General features: G+C 40.2%; 1 protein-coding gene across 1 annotated transcript in view; it reads right to left on the bottom strand.

Annotated features, from left to right (window-relative positions):
• Positions 1 to 27,281, bottom strand: part of KCNH5 (potassium voltage-gated channel subfamily H member 5) — a 496,645-nt gene that overhangs the window by 408,162 nt on the left and 61,202 nt on the right. The window contains exons 2-3 of the mRNA XM_086318923.1: positions 23,629 to 23,703; positions 15,288 to 15,375 (exon numbers count right to left, since the gene is read on the bottom strand). The gene's annotated coding sequence lies outside the window, so the exon portion shown is untranslated. The remainder of the gene's footprint in view (positions 1 to 15,287; positions 15,376 to 23,628; positions 23,704 to 27,281) is intronic.

Below are 27,281 nucleotides of genomic sequence, written 5' to 3'. Positions count from 1 at the left end.
TTCACAGATACTGATGTGTTTGATAACAGGAAATTTTGTCACTAATATTTATAAAAGAGATAAAAATATATTGAAACCTACAAATTTCTGAATTCCAAAATTTCCAAATTCCAGATCTCTTCCTGTAACTCTAGACATGCCTACCTATGTGCTGACTGACCCTCTTTATGTGGCAATTCCATGGAGATCCCAAAATCAACATATCCAAAACAAATGTATCATCTTGCAGCCTGCCCAGTCATTCTCTCCCTCCAGTGTATTTCACCTCCATCCACCCAGTTGTCAAGTCAATAGCTTCAATTCTTCTCTATCCCTAGCTCTGACAGCCAATTTTGTTTATTCTACCATCCACAGGTCTCTTAAATTTGCCACTTACTATCACTGTTGGCACTGCTGGAGGTCAGACCTCATCCTATGCAATCAACACTGAGAATTCTTGTTACCCTAAATTCATGTACCTAGAGCATACTCATAATCTGTATCCATGAGGATAAGTACTTCAGGGTCTCATCATCCACTTGGATTACCACAACAATAATGTAAATTTAACTCAGATGACCATTATATCTACTACTGAGGGCAGGAATCCCTCAGAAGAAATGGAATAGCCATAATGGTCAACAAAAGAGTCCAAAATGCAGTACTTGGAAGCAATCTCAAAAACGACAGAATGATCTCTGTTCGTTTCCAAGGCAAACCATTCAATATCACAGTAATCCAAGTCTATGCCCCAACCAGTAACGCTGAAGAAGCTGAAGTTGAACGATTCTATGAAGACCTACAAGACCTTTTAGAACTAACACCCAAAAAAGATGTCCTTTTCATTATAGGGGACTGGAATGCAAAAGTAGGAAGTCAAGAAACACCTGGAGTAACAGGCAAATTTGGCCTTGGAATACAGAATGAAGCAGGGCAAAGACTAATAGAGTTTTGCCAATAAAATGCACTGGTCATAACAAACACCCTCTTCCAACAACACAAGAGAAGACTCTATACATGGACATCACCAGATGGTCAACACCGAAATCAGATTGATTATATTCTTTGCAGCCAAAGATGGAGAAGCTCTATGCAGTCAGCAAAAACAAGACCAGGAGCTGACTGTGGTTCAGACCATGAACTCCTTATTGCCAAATTCAGACTGAAATTGAAGAAAGTAGGGAAAACCACTAGAGCATTCAGGTATGACCTAAATCAAATCCCTTAGATTATACAGTGGAAGTAGATTTAAGGGCCTAGATCTGATAGATAGAGTGCCTGATGAACTATGGAATGAGGTTCATGACATTGTATAGGAGACAGGGATCAAGACCATCCCCATGGAAAAGAAATGCAAAAAGGCAAAATGGCTGTCTGGGGAGGCCTTACAAATAGCTGTGAAAAGAAGAGAAGTGAAAAGCAAAGGGGAAAAGGAAAGACATAAGCATCTGAATGCAGAGTTCCAAAGAATAGCAAGAAGAGATAAGAAAGACTTCTTCAGCAATCAATGCAAAGAAATAGAGGAAAACAACAGAATGGGAAAGACTAGAGATCTCTTCAAGAAAATTACAGATACCGAGGGAACATTTCATGCAAAGATGGGCTCGATAAAGGACAGAAATGGTATGGACCTAACAGAAGCAGAAGATATTAAGAAGAGATGACAAGAATACACAGAAGAACTATACAAAAAAGATCTTCACGACCCAGATAATCACGATGGTGTGATCACTGACCTAGAGCCAGACATCCTGGAATGTGAAGTCAAGTGGGCCTTAGAAAGCATCACTACGAACAGAGCTAGTGGAGGTGATGGAATTCCAGTTGAGCTATTTCAAATCCTGAAAGATGATGCTGTGAAAGTGCTGCACTCAATATGCCAGCAAATTTGGAGAATTCAGCAGTGGCTGCAGGACTGGAAATGATCAGTTTTCATTCCAATCCCAAAGAAAGGCAATGCCAAAGAATGCTCAAACTACTACACAATTGCACTCATCTCACACGCTAGTAAAGTAATGCTCAAAATTCTCCAAGCCAGGCTTCAGCAATATGTGAACCGTGAACTTCCTGATGTTCAAGCTGGTTTTAGAAAAGGCAGAGGAACCAGAGATCAAATTGCCAACATCCGCTGGATCATCAAAAAAGCAAGAGAGTTCCAGAAAAACATCTATTTCTGCTTTATTGACTGTGCCAAAGCCTTTGGCTGTGTGGATCACAATCAACTGTGGAAAATTCTGAAAGAGATGGGAATACCAGACCACCTGATCTGCCTCTTGAGAAATTCGTATGCAGGTCAGGAAGCAACAGTTAGAACTGGACATGGAACAACAGACTGGTTCCAAATAGGAAAAGGAGTACATCAAGGCTGTATATTGTCACCCTGCTTATTTAAATTCTATGCAGAGTACATCATGAGAAACACTGGACTGCAAGAAACACAAGCTGGAATCAAGATTGCCAGGAGAAATATCAATAACCTCAGATATGCAGATGACACCACCCTTATGGCAGAAAGTGAAGAGGAACTAAAAAGCCTCTTGATGAAAGTGAAAATGGAGTTTGCAAAAGTTGGCTTAAAGCTCAACATTCAGAAAACGAAGATCATGGCATTCAGTCCCATCACTTCATGGCAAATAGGTGGGGAAACAGTGGAAACAGAGTCAGACTTTATTTTTTTGGGCTCCAAAATCACTGCAGATGGTGACTGCAGCCATGAAATTAAAAGACGCTTACTCCTTGGAAGGAAAGTTATGACCAACCTAGATAGCATATTCAAAAGCAGAGACACTACTTTGCCAACAAAGGTTCGTCTAGTCAAGGCCATGGTTTTTCCTGTGGTCATGTATGGATGTGAGAGTTGGACTGTGAAGAAGGCTGAACACCAAAGAATTGACGCTTTTGAACTGTGGTGTTGGAGAAGACTCTTGAGAGTCCTTTGGACTGCAAGGAGATCCAACCAGTCCATTCTGAAGGAGATCAGCCCTGGGATTTCTTTGGAAGGAATGATGCTAAAGCTGAAACTCCAGTACTTTGGCCAACTCATGCGAAGAGTTGACTCATTGGAAAATACTCTGATGCTGGGAGGGATTGGGGGCAGGAGGAGAAGGGGATGACAGAGGATGAGATGGCTGGATGGCATCACTGACTCGATGGACGTGAGTCTGGGTGAACTCTGGGAGTTGGTGATGGACAGGGAGGCCTGGCGTGCTGTGATTCATGGGGTCTCAAAGAGTCGGACACGACTGAGTGACTGAACTGAACTGAATGTAAATTTATCTCCCTGCTGTACTTCTCTCCGCCTCCATCCCCAAGCTCCACCCAATTCATTCTTTACCCTACACTGTAGCTAAAGCTCTTAAAGCATAAATCTATTTACATCACACTCCTGAATTGTTCTTTGTCCTCAGCTAAAAGTCTAATGCCCTAAATTAGTTTTTATAAATCCTTCCCTATCAGACTCTTGCTTACTTACCCCAGTATCAGTGCTCACCATTCCCCTTTGCAACCCACTTCCTCATACTTCCTTGCTTCCCACACTCCTTTTTGTTCCTTGTACTTACCATGCTCTCTCTTTCTTCCTTTGTTATTATTTAGTTGCTAAGTCATGTCTGGCTCTTTTGCAGCCCCATGAACTGTAGCCCACCAGCCTCCCCATCCACGGGATTTCCCAACCAAAAATACTGGAGTGGATTGTCATTTCCTTCTCCAGGGGCTCTTCCCAACCCAGGGATCAAACTCATGTCTCCGGCATTGGCAAGCAGATTCTTTACCACTGAGCTACCAGGGAAGGCCCTTTCTTCCTTTACCCATTCCTATATCACCAGGCATATTCCTTCTGAACCTAGATTAGATAACTTTTCCTCTAAAAGCCATTCTTTGACTGTCCAAGACTTAGTGAAGAGCCCTTCCTATGTCTTCTTCCAATGCCACCATATGCTTTTTCTACTGTAGCATTTGCCTCACTGTTATAAGAAAAAGGTTATAAATACAGCTGAGATCCTAATTATCTTCTCACTAGAGCTATCACTAACCAGTTTGTCATCTTCATGAGAATTAAGAAATCTTCTTTGGACAGTCATAGGCCCAAGGCAAGGACATCAATTGGTGAAATTATTGTGATCTGGATTTCAATTTCTATTTATCCCTCTGATGGGTGCCCTCAGTGGAAAGAAGGAGGAAATCTTTCTACATGAGAGAACTAGGAAAGGGAAATTCACAGTAATAGGAAAGTTTATGACATATGACCAAAAGTGAATAATTCAGATTTAACAAAGACAAACAGGAGACAGAACTGGAGACACAGATAGGGACTCATTATTAGGGACTTCGGCTTATTCTGTAGGCAATGAAAGATATGTTTTGAGTGAAAAAGTAACATGGTTTTTTAGGAGAAGGAATCTATATGTAATGGGCACACAAGATGCTTTGGGGACTCATCACAAAAATTTTTTTTGTAACTATGTATTTTGACAGATGTTAACTAGACTTGTTATGGTGACCATTTACAGTATATGCAAATATCTAACCACTATGTTGTATACCAAAATTAATATAATGTTGTATATGAGTTATACCTTAATTTTTTTTTAATGCTTTGGGAAAAGAGAAGATCAGGATTAGAGAAACAAAATAAGAGACTCCTGCATATGAAGAGATCTTACTCTGAAACAGTAAATGTTTTCCTTCAACTTCTATATTTACAGTTATTCTCTTGCTATCACCCATATATATATTTATTTAGCTCTCATTAAGTGCCTATAACATGCAGAACACAAAATAAATTTTCTTAATTATTCAGTGCTATTGAGAAAAAATTTTAGTATAGAATTAAAGATTTTAATTTCCACCCACAATTCACACCACATGCCACTATAAATTCCAAATATACTACTGAGTTAAATACTTTAAAACTGTTAAAAGTAGGTTTCTAAGTATTTCCTAAATTTTCTGAAACATGGGAAATTATAAAAAACAAGGTAAGCAGATTTGATTACATCAAACCATATCACCTGCACACACACAAAAAGCATAATAGAGATGAAGAGGAATCTGAAAGAATGAAAAATCATTCATGATTAATTTGACAGGGAAACTTTTTCTTCAAAATCTGCTTGGAATGAATACAAATCTATATATAAAAGATTCCAATGAACAAATAGCCCAATGAATTAATGGATAATAACCATAATTGTAAATTTTTGCATGATTCTCAACCATATCTTGTGAGATTAGTAGAACAAGTATAATTATTTCTATTGCTCACATTTTCTAAATGCCCCAACTATATTAAGTGACTTTTAGAAGACCCTCAGCCAGTATGTGGCAAGTCAAAGCTCAGCCCAATTCTTTGGATACTGTGTTCAATATCCTTTCCTCTATGTTACATTGAAATATCAATAATATAGGGCAAGGGTATAATTCAAATGAGAAAATACATTTATGAAAATTGCTAAAACTAAACTATGTATTATTGCTAATAAATGACCCAAATATTTAGATATGTATAAATCAATAAGCAAATCACAGTATGTGAATTTAATTATAAGCAAAATTCCACTAGAATTGACACATTCAAGGACTATGTAGAAATATGGAAAAGATTTTTAAAAATACAGGCAAATGGAAAAACATATGTAATGTAAGCATTACATATTCATTGATTTCTACAATATACATTTTGACTTGTAATCAGGAACATGATAAAAGACTATAGATTTTATGACTCAGTGGTGATTTACAAGATTGGGGTTTTGTTTTTCCTTTTCATATAATAATATTTATGACCAACCTAGACAGCATACTGAAGAGCAGAGACATTACTTTGCCAACAAAGGTCCATCTAGTCAAGACTATGGTTTTTCCAGTAGTCATGTATGGATGTGAGAGTTCGACCATAAAGAAAGCTCAGCACTGAAGAATTGATGCTTTTGAACTATGGTGTTGGAGAAGACTCTTGAGAGTCCCTTGGACTGCAAGGAGCTCCAACCAGTCCATCCTAAAGGAAATCAGTCCTGAATGTTCATTGGAAGGACTGATGTTGAAGCTGAAACTTCAATACTTTGGCCACTTGATGCAAAGAGCTGACTCATTGGAAAAGACCCTGATGCTGGGAAAGATTGAAGGCGAGAGATGAAGGGGACGACAGAGGATGAGATGGTTGGATGGCATCACCGACTCAATGGATGTGAGTTTGAGTAAACTCCAGGAGTTGCTGATGGACAGGGAGGCCTGGTGAGCTGCAGTTCATGGGGTCGCAAAGAGTCGGACACAACTGAGCGACTGAACTGAACTGAACTATTGATTTTGATGTTTGTATTCAATGTTCACTGTCAGTTGTTAATAGATCATTTAAAACCAAAGCAAAAACCTGCCAGAAAGAAATGATACACACACACATAAAATGTCTAGGGAATAAGTATAAAGCAACTTATTTCCAAAAACAAAAAGCTATATTGAGGTATAATTGACATACAATAAACTACACATATTTAAAAAGTTAAATTTATTGGCTTTTGACATTTTGTTGTTCACTTACTCAGTCACGTCTGACTATTTGCAACCCCATGAATGCAGCACACCTCTCCATCACCAAGTCCTGGAACTTGCTCAAACTCATGTGCATCGAGTCGGTGTTGCCGTCTAACCATCTCATCCTCTGTCATCCCCTTCTCCTCCTGCTTTCAATCTTTCCCAGCATCAGGGTCTTTTTAATGAGTCAGTTCTTAGCATCAGGTGGCCAAAGCATTGGAACTTCAGTTTCAGTATCAGTCCTTCCAATGAATATTCAAGGTTGATTTCCTTTAGGATTGACTGGTTTGGTCTCCTTGCTCTCCGAGGGACTCTCAAGAGTCTTCTCCAGCACCACATTTTGAAAGCATCAGTTCTTCAGTGCTCAGCCCTCTTTATGGTCCAACTCTCACATCTGTACATAACTACTAGAAAAAACATAGCTTTGACTCTATGGACCTTTTTCAGAAAAGTGATGTCTCTGCTTTTTAACACACTGTCTAGATTTGTCATTACTTTTCTTGTAAGGAGCAAAGTGAAAGTTGCTTAGTCATGTCCAACTCTTTGCGACCCCATGGACTATACAGTACGTGGAATTCTTCAGGCCAGAATAGCCTTTCCCTTCTCCAGGGGATCTTCCCAACCCGGGGGTTGAACCCAGGTCTCTCTCATTGCAGGCAGATTCTTTACCAGCTGAGCCACAAGGGAAGCCCTCCAAGGAGCAAGTGTCTTTTAATTTCATGGCTGCAGTCACTGTCCACAGTGATTTTGGAGCCCAAGAAAATAAAATCTGTCACTGTTTCCATTGTTTTCCCATCTATTTGACATTAAGTGATGAGACCGGATGCCATGGTCTTAGTTTTTGAAAGCTGAGCTTTAAGCCAGCTTTTGTTAAACCATCACCACAACCCTGAAAAGTTTCCTGATGCCCCTTGGCAATCCATGCCTCCTTCATGGTCCATAGGCAACCACTGGTCTGCTTTCTTTCACTATAGTTTCCATTTTCTAGAATGGTATGTAAACGAAATGATACCATAAGTACTTTTTTTTTTTTTTTTTTTGTCTTCTTTCACTCAGGATAATTACTTGGAAATTCAGGTACATTTTTGTGGATGTGACTAGAAAGATGATTTCCATGTACGCTGAAGTTTGATAACTATAGTCAAAGGGCATAATAATGATGAAAACATAATTTCCTTCTGGCATTTGCAGAATTTGTTGATGGAGGCACAGTGGGTATTTTTCAATTCTTCTTTTACCAACAGTCAGCCAGCGGGAATGTTCCCCAGTTGGAAAGTGGGGTGGGGACTCTGGCTCCAACACTGCCTGCAGTTCTTGGGGTTCAGCTCAAGTTTTGGTAATGCAGTTTTCTTATCTGTGAAATGAAGTTAAACCGACTTCTTTTGGTGAATAGGAACCACTTTTTCCCCCCTAAGCTGTTAACATCTCTAGACTTGAGAGAATAAGAGGATTACATGGGGAAATATACAGAAAATGCCAAAAAGGCAGACTAGGGAGGGGGCTGAGCGGTGGAAGAAGCCAGTGAACAGATGTTTTCTTTTCTTTAGGTCAGAAGCTTAGTAATCTTACAGACACTGATCTATTTGCTATTTAGTAACCCTACATTTGCTGAGAAGACAGGCTGAGGAAGTTGTTTTGCAGTCAGACAGAAGTGGACTTGAATCTCACTCAAGCCCATGTCACTTCCCTTCTCATGGCGTATGGAAAAATGAGAACAAAGAAAAACAGGCATTCAGACGTCTGATAGATTGTTCTGAAGATTAAATGAGACAGCATTTAATAACCAAAAAACTTCACCTGTTAAATGAAGACCATTTTAAATGGAAGTGATGAAGTTCAGAGCTCTCGACATTTCAGGAATATTTGGTAGCAACAAAAATCCAGGTCCATCTAGCTAGAAAACAAAAGGAAATGGAGAGAATCCCTGGGCAGAATCCCTTCTGTAGGTCTCTCCACAGTGCTTCCCTGGAGGAACCTGTATTCTGCAGACAGATCCTCTCGGTCTAGTGAAGGAGTTGTCCACACCACAGCAGCCTTTTGTTCAGTGATATGTTGAAACTAGCTTCTACTGGCTTGTGAGAGCCCACTTTTAAATTTTCAGGGATCTAGTGAGTCAGTGGTTAATCACTAACAAAAAGTAAATTATAGTGATTTGCAATTAAATGACATATTAAAAAGGAAGGCAATCAAAACTCCTTGCTTCCTAATTGTGTAAATACATTTTACTATTATCTCTGCTGTTAAAGCTATTGATTTCTGATAAATCTGTATAGTGGAAATCCACTATACTGGCATGCCACAACACATTAATTTCCAACCCCCATATTCAGTGATGTCATATTGGAACCTTGAAGTCAGCCATGGATCTCAGCTAATGCTACAAATCAGGGTTTGAGTTACCGTTTGTTGATTATCTAGACTTCAGAAAATAATAGGGAAAATGCAGATTATGAGTAATGAGGATTAAATTTAAGTGTTTGTGTCTATAGCTGCTACATTGTAAATACTAATAAGCAAATATTCTTCCAATATTCAAAAGCTATTACCCAGTTCAATAAAGAAGTCACTCACATCATTAACACGAATATAAATTCTAGCACATATCTTCATCCTTTCATTTCTATCACTAAGATAAATGAAAATACCAACTAATGATTATGTTGGAACTACATTATCCTCAATGACAACCATAGGTTGACCGACAGACTTAAGAGTCAAGCAAAACTCAGTGAAAGTATCCTGTGAGAATCAATGGGCTATATGAAATTCACAATAAACGGTACTGGATATTTTACTATTGCTTAAAATTTGTGCTATACACCTCTTATATCAGTGGACTTTATAATAAATTTAAATATATGCATATATATGCATTTCTTGGAAGTCAGCCAGAGATAGCCACTAAACGTTTACCTGCATGCTAATGTCCAGACTCACCAATTCTGAGTTTAGTAGTCCCAGTTTAAATAGAAACCTCTCTTTTCACTATCTAAGCATCTGTCCAACTGTGTCATACATCTACATATCTATGCTTGCACCAAGAATGGTTGCATCGTGTACATAGTCCAGGAACTGAGTTAGCATGGCGCAAGTGCCAGGCAATACCATATTTGATAATCTCACTGACCACAGAGACAGGTACAGTTCCCCAAAAGGACCAGAGATACTGGACAAACAAAACCAGCAGATGCCCATTACAGTAGGTCTTCCTTAAATAGTAACTCACTATCATGTAAAGCAGCTCTGACCTTTTAATCTCAGGAAAGAAAATCAGTGACAGTTTATTCATGCAGTAGTACATCTGACATTCTAAGATTAAATAATCTGCAACATATTTATTCCCCTTTCCCTAAATCGTCAATAGGTTTCCAGCCATCAGTAGTTGATGATTCATTCTTCTAACCAGCATTTCTTGAGCTTCTACTTTTTAAGGAACTGGGTTAGGTACTCTGGAACTACTTAAGTTTACTCTAAATTTGATAAATGGCAGTTTAGCTTGATCACAAGCCCATCTGTTGAGTCTCAAACATCCTATTCTGAAAATGGTACCACTTCTTTAAAAAACAGTTTATGCCACCTCAGCTTCAGTAGACTAATTGAACCAAACATGTTCAAAGAGGCAAACTCTAAGAATAAATTCCCAAATGTCAGCGCTGTCTAGGAGGAATGAAGAAACATATGGGATCCCAGTCATTCTTCAAATTATTCCTGCTAAGGTGTCTGAGGGGGCCGGGTTCTAGAGAGAAGCTTTATGCCTTCCAGAAAAGTCATATGGTCATGTAATTCTAATTGTAACCTTGAAAAAAAATAATAAATTGTGCACTTGGAAATCATTGCAAAAATACTCTTATCACAAAGGGCCATCACATTATATCCTATTTGCAGTTCAAAGCACTGTTACAGCCTTAAAAATGCACAAGAAATGTCCCCCTATTCTAAGAACATCCTTTGCATGTGAATATAATGAATGTCATCCACCCTATACCTCATCTTTGGGGAGATCAGGCCAATGTCTTCTCTGGAGATGACTATAGTGTTCTTTGAAAATGCATCTAACTTACTTCCAAAAGAGAACAAATGGCTCTTATGCTAGAAAGAAATAGATCAAAGTGGCTCAGATGTGTAAACTAGAGGCAGTTAAAAAAGAGTTTTTGTTTAAAGGATATGGGCCAAAAAGAAAACATAAGCTCAGGAAGTTAAAGCAGTCAACTCAGCTCAAATCAAGAGAGAAAAAACAGCCTGAAATAGTTGATGCAACTCTGCAGACATAGGACAGAATCTGTGTCCTGTGGGCTAGTGGAATGGGAGAAAGGAGCTGGGACAGAGGAACTAGAGCAGGCAGGCTGGGGAGGCCTGAGTGCCAGCTATATGCGAGGCTCTGCTTTAGCTACTTGTCATAGGAAATCAGTAATCCTCTCTTCAAGATACGTATTCTATACCCCCAAATGACAGATGGTGAAACTAAGGCTCAAAGAAGTCAATAATTTGTCTCAGGTTACACAGCTGCTGCTGCTGCTGCTGCTGCTAAGTTGCTTCAGTCGTGTCCGACTCTGTGCTACCCCATAGACAGCAGCCCACCAGGCTCCCCCGTCCCTGGGATTCTCCAGGCAAGAACACTGGAGTGGGTTGCCATTTCCTTCTCCAGTGCATGAAAGTGAAAAGTGAAAGTGAAGTCACTCAGTCGTGTCTGACTCTTCGCACAGCTAAAAAGTGTCAGAACCAAAATTCCAGTTTAGAACTCTTTGGTTTCAAACTGCTCTTCCTACAGTTTGGCTCCAATGAAACTGGACAGCAAGTAAATGCAAATCCTAATATCCAAAGGGTCAGTGATGAGCTTGATTCCAGTGTAGGCTGTCATCTATACCTGGGAGTGAAGCACAGCAGAAAGCTCTAGACAGTGGCAATATTTTCAGTCAGGTCATGAAACAGGCAGGAAGAGTAGAAGGACAAGTAGAAGAGAATATTCTATCTGATTCAGGATCTTAGATGCATCTTAGCCAATGACTAGAGATGGACCTGGGAACAAGTCCAGGTCCAGGGAGAGAGCCTGGTATGGCTATACAGGCTTACTTTATTGTGCTTCACAGATACTGCTTTAAAAAAAAAAAAATTGAAGGTTTGTGGCAACCCTGCATTGAGCAAGTCTACTAGCATCATTTTTCTAACAGCATTTGCTCACATCATGTCTGTGTGCCACATTCTGGTAATTTTTGCAATATTTCAGACTTTTTCATTATTATTGTATTTTCTGATCAGTGATCTTTGATGTTACTGTTGTAATTGTTTGGGGAAGCCACAAACTATGCCCACATAAGACAGTGAATTTAATTGATAAATGTGTGTGTTCTGATTGCTCCACTGACAGATAATACCCTATCTCTCTCCCTCTCCTTGAGCCTCTCTATCCCCTCTTTAAACAGCAATATTTAAATAAGACCAACTAATAACCCTACAATGGCCTCTAAGGGTTCAAATGATGAGTTGCACATCTCTCACTTTAAATCAAAAGCTAGACATGATTAAGTTTAGTGAGGAAGGCATGTCAAAAGCTAAAACAGGTCAAAAACTAGGCCTCCTGCCCCAGTTAGCCAAGAAGTGAATACAAAAGAAAAGTTCTTGAAAGAAATGAAAAGCGCTACTGTACTAGACACAAATGGTAAGAGTGAAATAGCCTTACTGCTAATATGGAGAAGGTTCTTGTGATCTGAACAGAGGCTCAAACCAGCCACAACATTTCCTTAAGTCAAAGCAACCCAGAGCAAGGCCCCAACTCTCTTCAATTCTGTGAAAGCTGAGAGTGGTGAGGAAGCTGTAGCAGAAGTTTGAGGCTAGAAGAGGTTGATTCAATAAGGTTTAAGGAAAGCAGTCATCTCCATAACATAAAAGTACATAGTAGAGCAGCTGATGTAGAAACCACAGAAAGTTATCCTGAAGATCTTGCTAAGATAATTAATGAAAGTCACTACACTAAACAATAGATTTCCAATGTAGATGAAACAGCATTCTACTGGAAGAAGATGCCATCGAGGACTTTCACAGATAGAGAGGAAAACTTAATGCCTGGCTTCAAATCTTCAACAGACAGCTGACTGTCTTGTTAGGGGCTAATACAGCTGGGCACTTGAAGTTGAAACCACTGTTCATTTGCTATTCTGCAAATCCTAGCACCCCTAAGAATTCTTGGAAATCGACTCTGCCTGTGCCTGTAAAATGGAACAACAAAGTCTAGATAACAGAAAATACACTGTTTATAACATGGTTTACTGAATATATGAAGTCCAATTTTAAGACCTACTGCTCAGAAAAAAAATATTCCTTTCAAAATATTGATAATACACTTGATCACCCAAGAACTCTGATGGAGGTTACAAATCCATCCTTCAGTTTATGGTTTTGGAGTAATTTTGACCTTCAAGTCTTCTCATTTAAGAAGTACAGTTTGTAAGGCTTTAACGGCCAAACTCTCCAAGCCAGGCTTCAGCAATACGTGAACCATGAACTTCCAGATGTTCAAGCTGGTTTTAGAAAAGGCAGAGGCACCAGAGATCAAATTGCCAACATCTGCTGGATCATCAAAAAAGCAAGAGAGTTCCAGAAAAACATCTATTTCTGCTTTATTGACTATGCCAAAGCCTTTGACTGTGTGGATCACAATAAACTGTGGAAAATTCTGGAAGAGATGGGAATACCAGACCACCTGACCTGCCTCTTGAGAAATCTGTATGCAGGTCAGGAAGCAACAGTTAGAACTGGACATGGAACAACAGACTGGTTCCAAATAGGAAAAGGAGTACATCAAGGCTGTATACTGTCACCCTGCTTATTTAACTTACATGCAGAGTACATCATGAGAAACGCTGGGCTGGAGGAAGCACAAGCTGGAATCAAGATTGCCAGAAGAAATATCAGTAACCTCAGATATGCAGATGACACCACCCTTATGGAAGAAAATGAAGAGGAACTAAAGAGACTCTTGATGAAAGTGAAAGAGGAGAGTGAAAAAGTTGGCTTAAAGCTCAACATTCAGAAAACTTAAGGTCATGGCATCTGGTCCCATCACTTCATGGCAAATAGATGGAGAAACAGTGGAAACAGTGTCAGACTTTATTTTTCTGGGCTCCAAAATCACTGCAGATGGTGATTGCAGCCATGAAATTAAAAGATGCTTACTCCTTGGAAGAAAAGTTATGACCAACCTAGATAGCATATTCAAAAGGAGAGACATTACTTTGCCAACAAAGGTCCGTCTAGTCAAGGCTATGGTTTTTCCAGTAGTCATGTATGGATGTGAGAGTTGGACTATAAAGAAAGCTGAGCGCTGAAGAATTGATGCTTTTGAACTATGGTGTTGGAGAAGACACTTGAGAGTCCCTTGGACAGCAAGGAGTCCAACCAGTCCATCCTAAAGGAGATCAGTCCTGAATGTTCATTGGAAGGACTGATGTTGAAGCTGAAACTTCAATACTTTGGCCACTTGATGCAAAGAGCTAACTCATTTGAAAAGACTCTGATGCTGGGAAAGATTGAAGGCGAGAGAAGAAGGGGACGACAAAGGATGAGATGGTTGGATGGCGTCACTGACTCAATGGACATGAGTTTGAATAAACTCCAGGAATTGTGGATGGACAGGGAGGCCTGGCGTGCTGTAGTCCATGTGGTCACAAAGAGTCGGACACAACTGAGCAACTGAACTGAACTGAACTAAACTGCCATATATGGTGACTTCTCTGATGGATCTGGGGAAAGTACATTTAAAACCTTCTGGAAATGATTCACCATTCTAGATGGAATCAGGAATATTTGATTCATGGGAAGAGGTCAAAATATCAACATTAATAGGAGTCTGGAAGAAGTTAATTATAACCCTCACAGATGAGTTTGAAGGGTTCAATACTTCAAGAGTAAAAAAAAAAAAAACTGAAGATGTGGTAGATATATCAAGAGAACTAGAATTAGAAATGACTGACTTGCTGCAATCTTACTATAAAACTTTAATAGATGAAGAGTTACTTCTTACGGATGAGCAAAGGAAGTGATTTTTTGAAATGGAATCTACTCTTGGTGAAGATGCTATGAAGAGTTTTTAAATTAACACAAAGGATTTCGAATACTACATAAACTTTGATAATAAAGCATTGTCAGGGTTTGAAAGGATAGACTCTAATTTTGAGAGAAGTTCTGCTGTGGATGAAGTGCTATCAAATATTACTGCATGCTATAGAGAAACCATTCATGACAGGAAGAGCCAGTCAATGCAGCAAATTTTATTACTGTCATAGGTCAAGAAATTGCCACCGCCACCCCAACCTTTAGCAATCTGATCAGTCAGCACCCATCAACAATGAGACAAAACCCTCCACCACCAAAAAGATTACAATCCCTGAAGGCCTAGATGATTATTCAAATTTTAAGAAATGAAGTGTTTTTAACTAAGGTATATACTTTTTATACATAATTCTTTTTCATACTTAATAGACTATGGTATAGTTTAAACATAACTTTTATATACCCTGGGAGTTCAAAAAATTCCTGTCACTGGATTTATTGTGAGATTCACTTTATTGTAGTGGTCTGAAACCAAATCTGCAGTTTGGTATGCTTGTCCTCAAGGAACTGTCAATCCTAGTTGGCAACTGAAATTCAAACTCAAACTGGAGGTAGAAGCCCCATCATATGGAACAGCTGCTGATGAAAGTTTCAGCTATACACCACAAGCTCCTAGAACCCCAGACACTGTACCTTGGACTTTGGCAGCAAAATCACATCTGATGGGGACATACCTCCTTAGGTCCTGAGATGGCCTCAGCCTCTGAGTGCAGTCAAGCCTGCAGGCTGAAGGTCTTCAGCCCTGGTATCCAAGCATGGCTTCTAGTAGAGGAGAGAGAGAGATTGAGTAAGAAGACCAAAAAAGAAGTGAAACATTTGTAAACATCAAAAAAGTTCTAAGAAAGGAAAAAACGAAAGATGGAGATCAAAGAGAGACGAAAAGGGAAAAGGGACATTCTTTAGATTAAATGTTTATAGGAAGTGTCTCTGTGAAGGTCATATTTAAGCTGCAAACTAAGGGGAAGGAGAGAACATAGCCCAAGTGGAGTAGAAGGAAGAGCAGACCAGGCAGAGGGGAAAGTGCTTGTAACAGCCTGCAAGTGCAGCTAAGTGTGGGATGTTAAAGAAACCATAAGAAAGTGAGGCTCCTGGGGGGTAATGCAGGGGAGAGGAATGAAAAGTGATGCTGGGCATAACAAATGCAATATCATTCAGTTTGTAGACCAAGGTAAGGAGTTAGAACTTTTCCCTGCAAAGTACAAAGAGAAGCTATCAAGGCACTTATAGGTGGGGTGTAGCATGATCACTCTGCAGCAGGAAGAAATAGGAGAGGAGAGTGTGGGACCAATGAGAAGGCTGTTACCATCATCTAGGCAAGAGGTGAGTGTCCTGCCACAAAATGAACAGTGAAGACAGGAAGAAGAGGACAGGGTGCAGATAAAACTAGGAGATAAAATCAACAAGGACTCATTGATGAAATGGGTGTGGGAAGAAAGGGCAAGGGAAAGTCAGGGATAAATTTGTTCCTGCCATCAGCAGCTGGGTGAACAATGGCACTGTTGGCTGAGATGGGAAAGCTCTGTTAGTGAAAGACATGTTTCAGAAGAGAAATCAGAAGATGCATTTTGGACACCTTGAACCTGATACATCCAAAATGGAAATGTCAAGGATAGTTGATAGTTCAGTGTGGAGCTCACAGGAAAGGTTTTGACTCCTGGGAGCAGATAATGTTTAATCGCTAAGTCACGTCTGATTCTTTTGTGGCCCCATGGACTGTAGCCCACCAGGCTCCTCTGTCCATGGGATTTCCCAGCCAAGAATACTGAAGTGGGTTGCCATTTCCTTCTCCAGGGGATCTTCCTGACCCGCGATTGAACCTGCATCTCCTTCGTTGTCAGGTGGATTCATTACCGCTGAGCCACCAGAGAAGTTCTGGGAACAGATGGAACTATCCCAGAAGGGAATTCTACAAGGATTTCCTCTTAAGGTATCTACATTACCTCTGTGTCTACATTACCAGTTCCACAATTGCATACATATGTTACAGAGTATGTTGTTTTATATCTTTCATGTCTTAGTAAATAAAGAAATTGGAAGTAGAAAGAGGTAATAATAAGACAAGAACCGCAACAAAAAGACTAAATCCTCACAGCACTAGTTATATTAGGAAAACACTAGAAAAACCTAACTACCATCAGTAGGCACTAGGCTAAATAAATTATTGCACATTCCTTAAATGAAATATAATTCAGCCACTTGAAATTACTACCATAAATCTATATTTATTTTCTAATATGGAAGATATACAAATTGTGTTATACGGAAAAGGCATGTTATAAAAACAAGAGTATATAAGTCATGTCATGTATTTGTTAGAGATAAATTAATAACCATATGGATATAACTGCCCCAAAGCCTTGAGAAATATATGTTCCAGAATTTAAATAGTTACTTTGGGTGTTGAAATGCTGGGTGAGTTCTACTTTCTTCTTCATACTTTGATACACTACCAGGTTATACTTTACAATGAATACACATTTCTATATGTGTATGCTTTACATCTTTATAGTCAAAGAACAAAAACAGTCATTTTTATTTAGGGAAAATGAAACAAACAACAGTCTGGAACTTCAGGTGGAAAATGGAAAGAGCCAGGCTGGCATCCAGCTGCTCTGCCTCTGCCATGATCAAAACATGGTTTGTGTTTATTCAACAGACACTTCCCATGCACCTATTCTGGGCCAGACTCTGGTTAGATGTTGAGTAAGCATAGATCAATCCACCATATTTTATGACCTCAATAAACTCACAAGGAAATAATCTGGCTTTACATACACAGTTATAGAAGATTGTATTATTTTGCTAGGGTAACAAAATGCCACAGACAATATGGCTTAAACAATAGGAATTTACTTGCTCTTAGTTCTGGAGGCTGGAAGTCCAAGAGCGAGGTGTCAGTTGGCAGGTTGGGTTCCTACTGAGGCCTCTCTCCTTGGCTTGCAGACGGCCACTTTCTCTCTGTGCCCTCACAGTTTTTCCTTCGTGCTGGTGCATCCTTTGTATCTCTGTGTGTTCAGATTTCCTCTTCTTATAAGTCAGATTGTATTAGGGCCCATTTTTAGGACCTCATTTTAACTTTATCACCTTTTGAAGACCTTATCTCTAAATGTAGTCATATTCTGAGGTATTGGATATTGTGACTTTAACATATGAGTTGGTAAAGAATCTACCTGCAATACAGGAGACCCCAGTTCAATTCCTGGGTTGGGAAGATCCCCTGGAGAAGGGAACAGCTACCCACTCCAGTATTCTGGCCTGGAGAATTCCATGAACTGTATAGTCAATGAGGTTGCAAAGAGTCGGACACGACTGAGCAACTTTCACTTGGGGAGATGCAATCCAGCCCATAACAAGAATCCACAAAATTAAAACTTCAGGTGAAGTTTGTAAGAATGCTATTTATTTTGTGATTCACTCTGATGTCTTTTAAATTTTCTTTGTGAAATCTGGACCAGATACTCAGAAATATCTTACAAAATAATAATAATCAGATAAAGAAAATTATTCTGTCTTCTTATAAAATGATCGAAAGTGTGTAAGTCACTTAGTCGTGTCTGACTCTCTGTGACTATAACCCTCTTGGACTATAACCCTCCAGGCTCCTTTGTCCATGGTATTCAGGCAAGAACACTGGAATGGGTTGCCAATCCCTTCTCCAGGGGATCTTCCCGACCCAGGGATCAAACCCAGGTCTCCTGCATTGCAGGCAGGTTCTTTACCATCTGAGCCACCAGGGAAGCCCTATAAAATTATTAGATACTATTAATATATGACACATTCACCTTTATGTTTTAGGTTTAAGATGTATAAAAATTTACTAAAATGTAGCAAGACAAAGATGGCACCCCACTCCAGTACTCTTGCCTGGAAAATTCCATGGATGGAGGAGCCTGAAAGGCTGCAGTCCATGGGGTCGCTGAGGGTCGGACACAACTGAGCGGCTTCACTTTCACTTTTCACTTTCATGCATTGGGGAAGGAAATGGCAACCCACTCCAGTGTTCTTGCCTGGAGAATCCCAGGGACGGGGGAGCCTGGTGGGCTGCCGTCTATGGGGTCACACAAAGTCGGACACAACTGAAGTGACTTAGCAGCAGCAGCAGCAGCAGCGAGACAAAGAAAGTTGACAAAAGTGGTAGTTGCCTGGGAAAGGGTGTGATATGGTAATAATTTTCTATATCTTGATAGGTGTTTGCATCACACAGAGGTTTTCATTTGTCGAGACAATAAATATACACTTAAGATTTGTGCATTTCTTTGTAATATGTATATTTTACTGTAAAAGACAATAACTGTAAATAAATACTACAGACTATATACTGATGTCTGCAGTTGACTTTGAGAAAAAAAAAGAAATTTGACAAAGAAACTTTCATTCTGGAACCTATGAAACCTAGAATATGAGTATTCAGAATAAAATTTCCAGTGAGTGAGATATCTATTAATTCAATGCTACTGCTAAGTCACTTCAGTCGTGTCCGACTCTGTGCGACCCCATAGACGGCAGCCCACCAGGCTTCCCCATCCCTGGGATTCTCCAGGCAAGAACACTGGAGTGGGTTGCCATTTCCTTCTCCAATGCAGGAAAGTGAAAAGTGAAAGTGAAGTTGCTCAGTTGTGTCTGACCTTCAGCAACCCCGTGGACTGCAGCCTACCAGGCTCCTCCATCCATGGGATTTTCCAGGCAAGAGTACTGGAGTACACTGGAGTACACTGCCATTGCCTTCTCCGATTTTTATAAACTGTTAGTAACTCTTCAATTCACTTTATTTTACATGCAGTGAGGAGAAGCAGACTGAAATAAAATCGGGAATTTAAAAGCTAGAACCACCTCTAAGATTTAAAAAAATATTTTTCTATATGTCATGTTCATCAAACCTGTCAATCCTAAAGGAAACCAACCCTGAATATTGGTTGGAAGGACTGATGCTGAAGCTGAAGAGCCAATACTTTGATCACCTGATTCGAAGAACCAACTCATTGGAAAAGATCCTGATGCTGGAAAGATTGAGGGCAGGAGAAGAAAGGGATGACAGGATGAGATGGTTGGATGGTGTCACCGACTCAATGGACATGAGTTTAAGCAAAGTTCAGGAGATAGTAAGGGGCAGGAAAGCCTAGCCTGCTGCATTTCCTGGGGTCACAAAAAGTCGGATGCGACTTAGTGACTGAACAATAGCAATGCTATGTTCAAAAAATCAACTCACTTTGTTCAGGAATCCTCAAAATACATTTTGCCTTAAATAATTTCAAATGAAAGGAAAAGAAAGCACCTCTTCATTGGAGAAAAGAGGGCTTCCCAAGAGATTTAACTGAGCAAACACTGAACACATTATAGCTGCCCATGGTAACAAAAATCAAATGAAAGACAGCTAAATTTCAAGCAAGGTCACACCTTCTCAGCAATATCCAGGTTAATGCTATCAACAGATGCAACTGAGAACACTTGAAAAAAAGACTATTCCATTCCTACCTCCTCTGCATTCTCTTTTGTGCAAGATTCTACCCGTGAAATAGGAAGGGAGCAGGGATGCCAAAATCAATAGCAGCATTTACCACCACAGTGCCGGGTACAGAGTAGATTATCAGTACATGTGTAGGGGATGTTTGTTAGCTCCTTCTGTGAAACATAGTCCCCTATTGTTCCCTCTTCCTTCTCAATTGTACCCAAGGTACCTTTGGTAGCATCCATCTCCCAATTTCAGTCATATGGTGTAGACTGCACAACCAACTCTGGGAAAGAAGTCTATATTGCTTAAGTCAGGCAGCATTTCCTATCTACCATTACTGTTTTAAAAATGAGCACATTACTTAGTCAGAACCAAAGAGATGTGAAAAGACTGTATTGAACATTCCTGGGAAGAAGCAGCTTTCTCTATCTCCCCTAGTCAGTGGATTATGAAGCCTAGAATTGAAGCAGTGATTTTTGGTACCTAAAAGAAAGAGCCTGGGGCTATAATGGGTCAATGAATGGAGCTTCCAACTGACACCCACACATGCATCCTTGGCATCTAGATCTGATCATTACGTCAGGGTGACATATAATGCCCTTAATTGTTTAAGCTCCTTTGAATTATGATTTTTGTCACTTGTAACCAAAAGATCTCTAATTTAAGTGGGAAAAATAATGAATGAAAGAACTGATAAGCCAGGCATCCAGCCCTAGCAGGTATATGGGGAAAGACTGCCATAGGCATATTCCATATGCATGCACTATAGACAAGATTGTAATGTCACACAAAGACAAAGGGAAAAATTGCTCCCAATTTCCCCCACAAGATAAAATTAAGATATTCCACCCAATAGTGCTAATTCCCACCTCTACCCTTAGATGGTCAATTTTCAACAACATGTTGATGCTTCAGGCTTATGACCAACCTAGATAGCATATTAAAAAGCAGAGACATTACTTTGCCAACAAAGGTCCGTCTAGTCAAGGCTATGGTTTTTCCAGTGGTCATGTATGGATGTGAGAGTTGGACTGTGAAGAAAGCTGAGTGCCAAAGAATTGATGCTTTTGAACTATGGTGTTGGAGAAGACTCTTGAGAGTCCCTTGGACTGCAAGGGGATCCATCCAGTCCACCCTAAAGGAAATGGGTCCTGAATATTCATTGGAAGGACTGATGTTGAAGCTGAAACTCCAATAGTTTGGCCACCTGATGCGAAGAACTGACTCATTTAAAAAGACCCTGATGCTGGAAAAGATTGAAGGTGGGAAGAGAAGGGGACAACAGAGGATGAGATGGTTGGATGGCATCACTGACATGATGCACATGAGTTTGAGTAAACTCTAGGAGTTGGTGATGAACAGCGAGGCCTGGTGTGCCGCAGTCCATAGGGTCGCAAAGAGTAGACATGACTGAGCGACTGAACTGAACTGAGACAATTTAATTTATAAATTCCCAGTAGCAAATATCCAATTCCAACATAACTTTTTTCTTCACATTTAATCATCAGTTGCTATATTTGATCCTTTTGACATAATTGAGCACATATTTTGGAAATTTGAGGGATGAAACTATTTTACCTATCTATTAGAAGAAAAATACATGCTAAATTCTGTTAGGAACTTTAGGTACATAATCTCATTAAATTGTACAATAACCCTGTGGGAAAGATTGTAATGGCCTTATTTTAATTAATAAAAAGGAGGTTCAGAGAGGATATGGAGCATGCCTAAGTTTACACACAAGTAAGTCACAGAGCTGAGATTCTAGCCTAGGTCTAATGATTAAAACTATACTTCTGAGTTATACATTAAATAAAAATAGTTTTTGCATGTCACTGTGACATGCAATGATGGGAATGCAAAGGAGAATTTTTACAAGATTCTCCCTTCAAGCGATGTACAGTCTCACTGAGAAAAATACATATATGCAGTTGAATTACCACAATACACAAAAACTGCTTTTACAGGGACTTCTCTGGTGGTCCAGTGGTTAAGAATCTGCTTTCCAATGCAGAGAACGTGGATTTGATCCGTGGTCAAGGAACTAAGATCCCACATGGCACAGGGCAGCTAAGCCAGTGCCTTCTAGAGCCTGCCTGCCACAGCAAAAGATCCTACAAGTTGCACTAAGACCTGATGCAGCCAAATAAATATTTAAAAAAAAAAAAAAACCTGCTTTTACAGAGCAAGGAACAAAGTAGGATAGGAATATAGAAGTTAGCGTGCATGAGTAAAAGAAAAGTTTCATAAAGCAGGTTGATCCTGGGACTCAAAAGAATGAATAAGTAAAGAAGAGAAAAAAGAAATGTCAAAGCAAAAGCCACAGCACTGGAAAGAAAGAGAGAGAGAAAGAAAGGTGGGGTTGGGGGAGGGAGGAAGGAAGTAGAGAAGAAAAGGCGAGAAGGAAAGAGGGAAGGAGCGAAATAGAGCCTGGAGTGTTAGAGACACCAAAGACTGGCTATAGCAAAAGACTCAGGGGCAGGGTGTGGTCAGAGAAATAGAGGAATACGAAATGAAACTGGAGAGGTCTGCTACGTAATGGAGAGCAGTGGGGAAAATATTGATATTAATATACATCTTGCCTCTTTTTAAATAGATCTGGGGCCTGGGGTGAGCCAAAATTTGACTTTTAACAGTGTTATCATTTTTGCTTTTATTTCTTAAGAGAAATCAGTCTGTCAGCAAGAAACCATGATTTAAGTAGAAACCGTGGTGCAATAGAAACCACTAGGCTCTCCACCCTATGGTCTCTACCCTATGGTCTATCCACCTAGCATACTGCCAGTGAAGAGAGAAGGTACTTGTGTCTACAAAGGAGAAGAGATGGTAGACAATCACATTATATGTATTATCTGCTTTAAAACCTGGAAAGCCAACGGCACACTTTTGTGAAATATTGTTGAAGTTGGACGTTTCAAAGAATATTCAACAATTACTGGAAACTTTCAAATGCAAGGATTTCTGTCAACCATAAAAGTGTCTACCTTTTGATGCATGAGGTAGAAAGATAATGACTCATTTTATTTAATTGAAGTAGAAAGCATCAGGTGTTAATCCACCCATGTAGGCTAAGCTTTAAAAAATTAGAACAGTGTAACAGCTGCTGAGTAGAAAGAACCTTCTTGTGTTCTGCACTATCTTTTATACTAAATTCCTTTTTCTTGAGAATGATTAAGTCTGTGCTTCAGTTTCCTAATACAGCTAATGACAATGCTGGGTTTACAGAAAATAAAATTATTATTCTGCTCTGATTGCTGCCTCCACTGTTGAAAGATAACACAGTAATTTCAGTCACTAACAGTTAACAGTGTGTACTTCAGTGGGATGTTAAATCTCAGAGATAGTGAAATTAAGTTACTTGACTAATAAATGGCACCGATGCATGTTTTTAAACTAAGACAATGTAGTCCTGGAGAGTAGTTAGATAAGAAAATTATAGCTTAGGAAATAAGTCAAAACTAACGTTTAATATTTCAGAAAGGTAAGGCAGGCTTTTAAAAGTCACTAACAGCATGATAGCATTGCAGTCAGAATAGGAAGTCTGTGAGGCAGGTAACAGTACGAACCTTGGAGCAAGATCATGAGGCTTGAGTCCCAGTTCTGTTGCTTGCTGGCTAAGTGGCCACGGATTTAGCCTTTATCTGTAAAGTGAAAATGGTAATAGTGCTTACTACAAAGGGTTTTTTGAGGATTAAATAATATTTTTATAAGTAACCACTGTTGCATGAATATACCATTCAATATACATATGTTAACCCCTTACTCCATGTATTAGTTGGGATTCTTCAAAGAAACCAGCACCAATAGGAGATTATTTATACCTATATGGATCAAGATTGCCGGAAGAAATATCAATAACCTCAGATATGCAGATGACACCACCCTTATGGCAGAAAGTGAAGAGGAACTAAAGAGCCTCTTGATGACAGTGAAAGAGGAGAGCGAAACAGCTAGCTTAAAACTCAACATTCAAAAAACTAAGATCATGGCATCCAGTCCCATCACTTCATGGCAAACAGATGCAGAAACAATAGAAACAGTGACAGACTTTATTTTCTTGGGCTCCAAAATCACTGCAGATGGTGACTGCAGCCATGAAATTAAAAGATGCTTGCTCCTCAGAAGAAAAGTTATGACCAACCTAGCACCCCAACTCCAGTACTCTTGCCTGGAAAATCCCATGGACGTAGGGGCCTGGTGGGCTGCAGTCCATGGGGTCGCTAGGAGTTGGACATGACTGAGTGACTTCACTTTATTTTTTCACTTTCATGCATTGGAGAAGGAAATGGCAACCCACCCCAGTGTTCTTGCCTGGAGAATCCCAGGGACAGGGGAGCCTGGTGGGCTGCCGTCTATTGGGTTGCACAGAGTCAGACACGACTGAAGTGACTTAGCAGCAGCAGCAGACATCATATTAAAAAGTAGAGATGCTACTTTGCTGACAAAGGCCCATCTAGTCAAAGCTATGGTTTCTCCATTAGTTATGTATGGATGCTGAAGGTGAAGCTCCAATACTTTAGCCACCTGATGTGAAGAGCCGACTCATTGGAAAAGACCTTGATGCTGGGAAAGATTGAGGGCAGGAGGAGAAGGGGGTGACAGAGGACAAAATGGTTGAACAGTATCACAGACTCAATGCACATGAGTTTGAGCAAACTCGGGGAGATAGTGAAGGACAGGGAAGCCTAGCATGGCTAGCACATGGGGTCACAAAGAGCTCCATATCTATACCTAGTTGTAGCTGTTCACTCATTCAGTCATAGCCAACTCTTTCCTGACCCTGTGCACTGCAGCGCACTAGGTTCTGTCCATGTGATTTCCAGGCAAGAATACTGTAGTGGGTTGTCATTTCTTTCTCAAAGGGATCTTCCCAACCCAGAGATCAAAGCCAGTCTCCTGCATTGGCAGGTGGGTTCTTTGCCACTGAGCCACCAGGGAAGCTTATAGATATAGATATCTATATCTATACCTATGAAGAGAAGTATTATGGAAATTGGCTCTTGTGATTATGGAATACTCTGTATAATCTGCCATCTGTAAGCTTAAGAACCATGAAGCCAATGATACAATTCAGTCCAAGGCTGACACCTGAGAACTAGGGTCCACTGATACAAGGCCTGGAGTCCAGAGGCCCAAGAGCCAGGACCTCTGATGTCCAAAGGCAAAAAAAAAATGGACATCCCAGCTCAAGGAGAATTTTCCCTTCCGTGTATTTTTGTTGTTCTTCTTCTAGTCAGGCCCTCCACAGACTGGATGATGTCTGCCCACACTGATGAGGGGGTGCTCTTCATCAGGCTACTGAATCAAATACTAATCTCTTCTGGAAACTCCCTTTTAGTCACATCTAGAAATGATGTTTTTCTGGTTAGCCCAGAATTCCTTGGGCTAGTCAAGCTGACACATAAAAATAATTATCACATTTCATGGAAGGCCTTAAACTTTGTGGAAAACAAGTAAATGAACACAAGGTGGCCCCTAATTATCAGGCATTCACCAGGTAGAAGGAACACCAAAGCATGAATAGAGATAACAGTAATTCTTTTCAGTAAACATGTAGCTCCTGTCTATTACATGCAAGCTTTTGTCCCAGGTGTTGGGAAGAAACACTGTGCACTAGCTTAACTTATAACTCTCTATCACATTACTATGTGTTATAATAAGACAAGTTCAATGAAAAGTGTTGTTGAAACATGTAATGCTGGTAGAAGTTGCTGCCAGTCAGTGGAGGAGACAGGATCAGGAAGGGCTTCATGGATAGGTACAAACTACTCTGGATCTCAAAGAGTGAGAGGGTTTCAGCATGTCAGATATGGGACATGTGTGATAAAGGGTTAACTCAGCAGGCCTGGGTGGTTCAAATCTGCACATTAGAAAGAAATGACTGACCCTTGACTAGCTTCTGGGAGATAACCTGGAATATCAGACTTGTTGAGATTGTCTGTATACCTGGGCCTTGGGCCAGTGACAGGTAGTTTATGCCAAAAATCTAAATTATCTGGGGTGAGGGATGGAGAGGTGCAATGGGTTACACTTTATCAGTTTAACCTCTGATGAGCTGGAGGCTGAGTAACTAAGGTCAGCTACAAAGGATGATCCATACCTACCTCAGTCAGTCAGTTAAGTCGCTCAGTTGTGTTCGACTCTTTGCAACCCCATGAATCACAGCACGCCAGGCCTCCCTGTCCATCAGCATCTCCCAGAGTTCACTCAAACTCATGTCCATCAAGTCGGTGATGCCATCCAGCCATCTCATCCTCTGTTGTCCCCTTCTCCTCCCGCCCCCAATCCCTCCCAGCATCAGGGTCTTTTCCAATGAGTCAACTCTTCGCATGAGGTGGCCAAAGTACTGGAGTTTCAGCTTTAGCATCAGTCCTTCCAATGAACACCCAGGACCGATCTCCTTTAGGATGGACTGGTTGGATCTCCTTGCAGTCCAAGGGACTCTCAAGAGTCTTCTCCAACACCACAGTTCAAAAGCATCAATTCTTTGGTGCTCAGCTTTCTTCACAGTCCAACTCTCACATCCATACATGACTACTGGAAAAACCATAGCCTTGACTAGATGGACCTTTGTTGGCCAAGCAATGTCTCTGATTTTCAATATGCTGTCTAGGTTGGTCATAACTGTCCTTCCAAGGAGTAAGCGTCTTTTAATTTCATGGCTGCAATCACCATCTGCAGTGATTTTGGAGCCCAAAAAAATAAAGTCTGACACTGTTTCCACTGTTTCTCCATCTATTTCCCATGAAGTGATAGACCAGATGCCATGATCTTAGTTTTCTAAATGTTGAGCTTTAAGCCAAGTTTTTCACTCTCCTCTTTCACTTTCATCAAGAGGCTTTTTAGTTCCTCTTCACTTTCTGCCATAAGGGTGGTGTCATCTGCATATCTGAGCTTATTGATATTTCTCACGGCAATCTTGATTCCAGCTTGTGTTTCTTCCAGCCCAGCGTTTCTCATGATGTACTCTGCATGTAAGTTAAATAAACAGGGTGACAATATACAGCCTTGACGTACTCCTTTTCCTATGCAGAACCAGTCTGTTGTTCCATGTCCAGTTCTAACTGTTGCTTCCTGACCTGCATACAGGTTTCTCAAGAGGCAGATCAGGTGGTCTGGTATTCCCATCTCTTTCAGAATTTTCCACAGTTGATTGTGATCCACACAGTCAAAGGCTTTGGCATAGTCAATAAAGCAGAAATAGATGTTTTTCTGGAAC

The sequence above is a fragment of the Bos grunniens genome, chromosome 10 (genome assembly GCF_055505025.1).
Source record: "Bos grunniens cultivar Pamir isolate PY7600 chromosome 10, Bosgru_T2T1.0, whole genome shotgun sequence".
In the NCBI taxonomy this organism is placed as follows: domain Eukaryota; kingdom Metazoa; phylum Chordata; class Mammalia; order Artiodactyla; family Bovidae; genus Bos; species Bos grunniens.
This window is presented reverse-complemented; position numbering and strand designations above follow the sequence as displayed.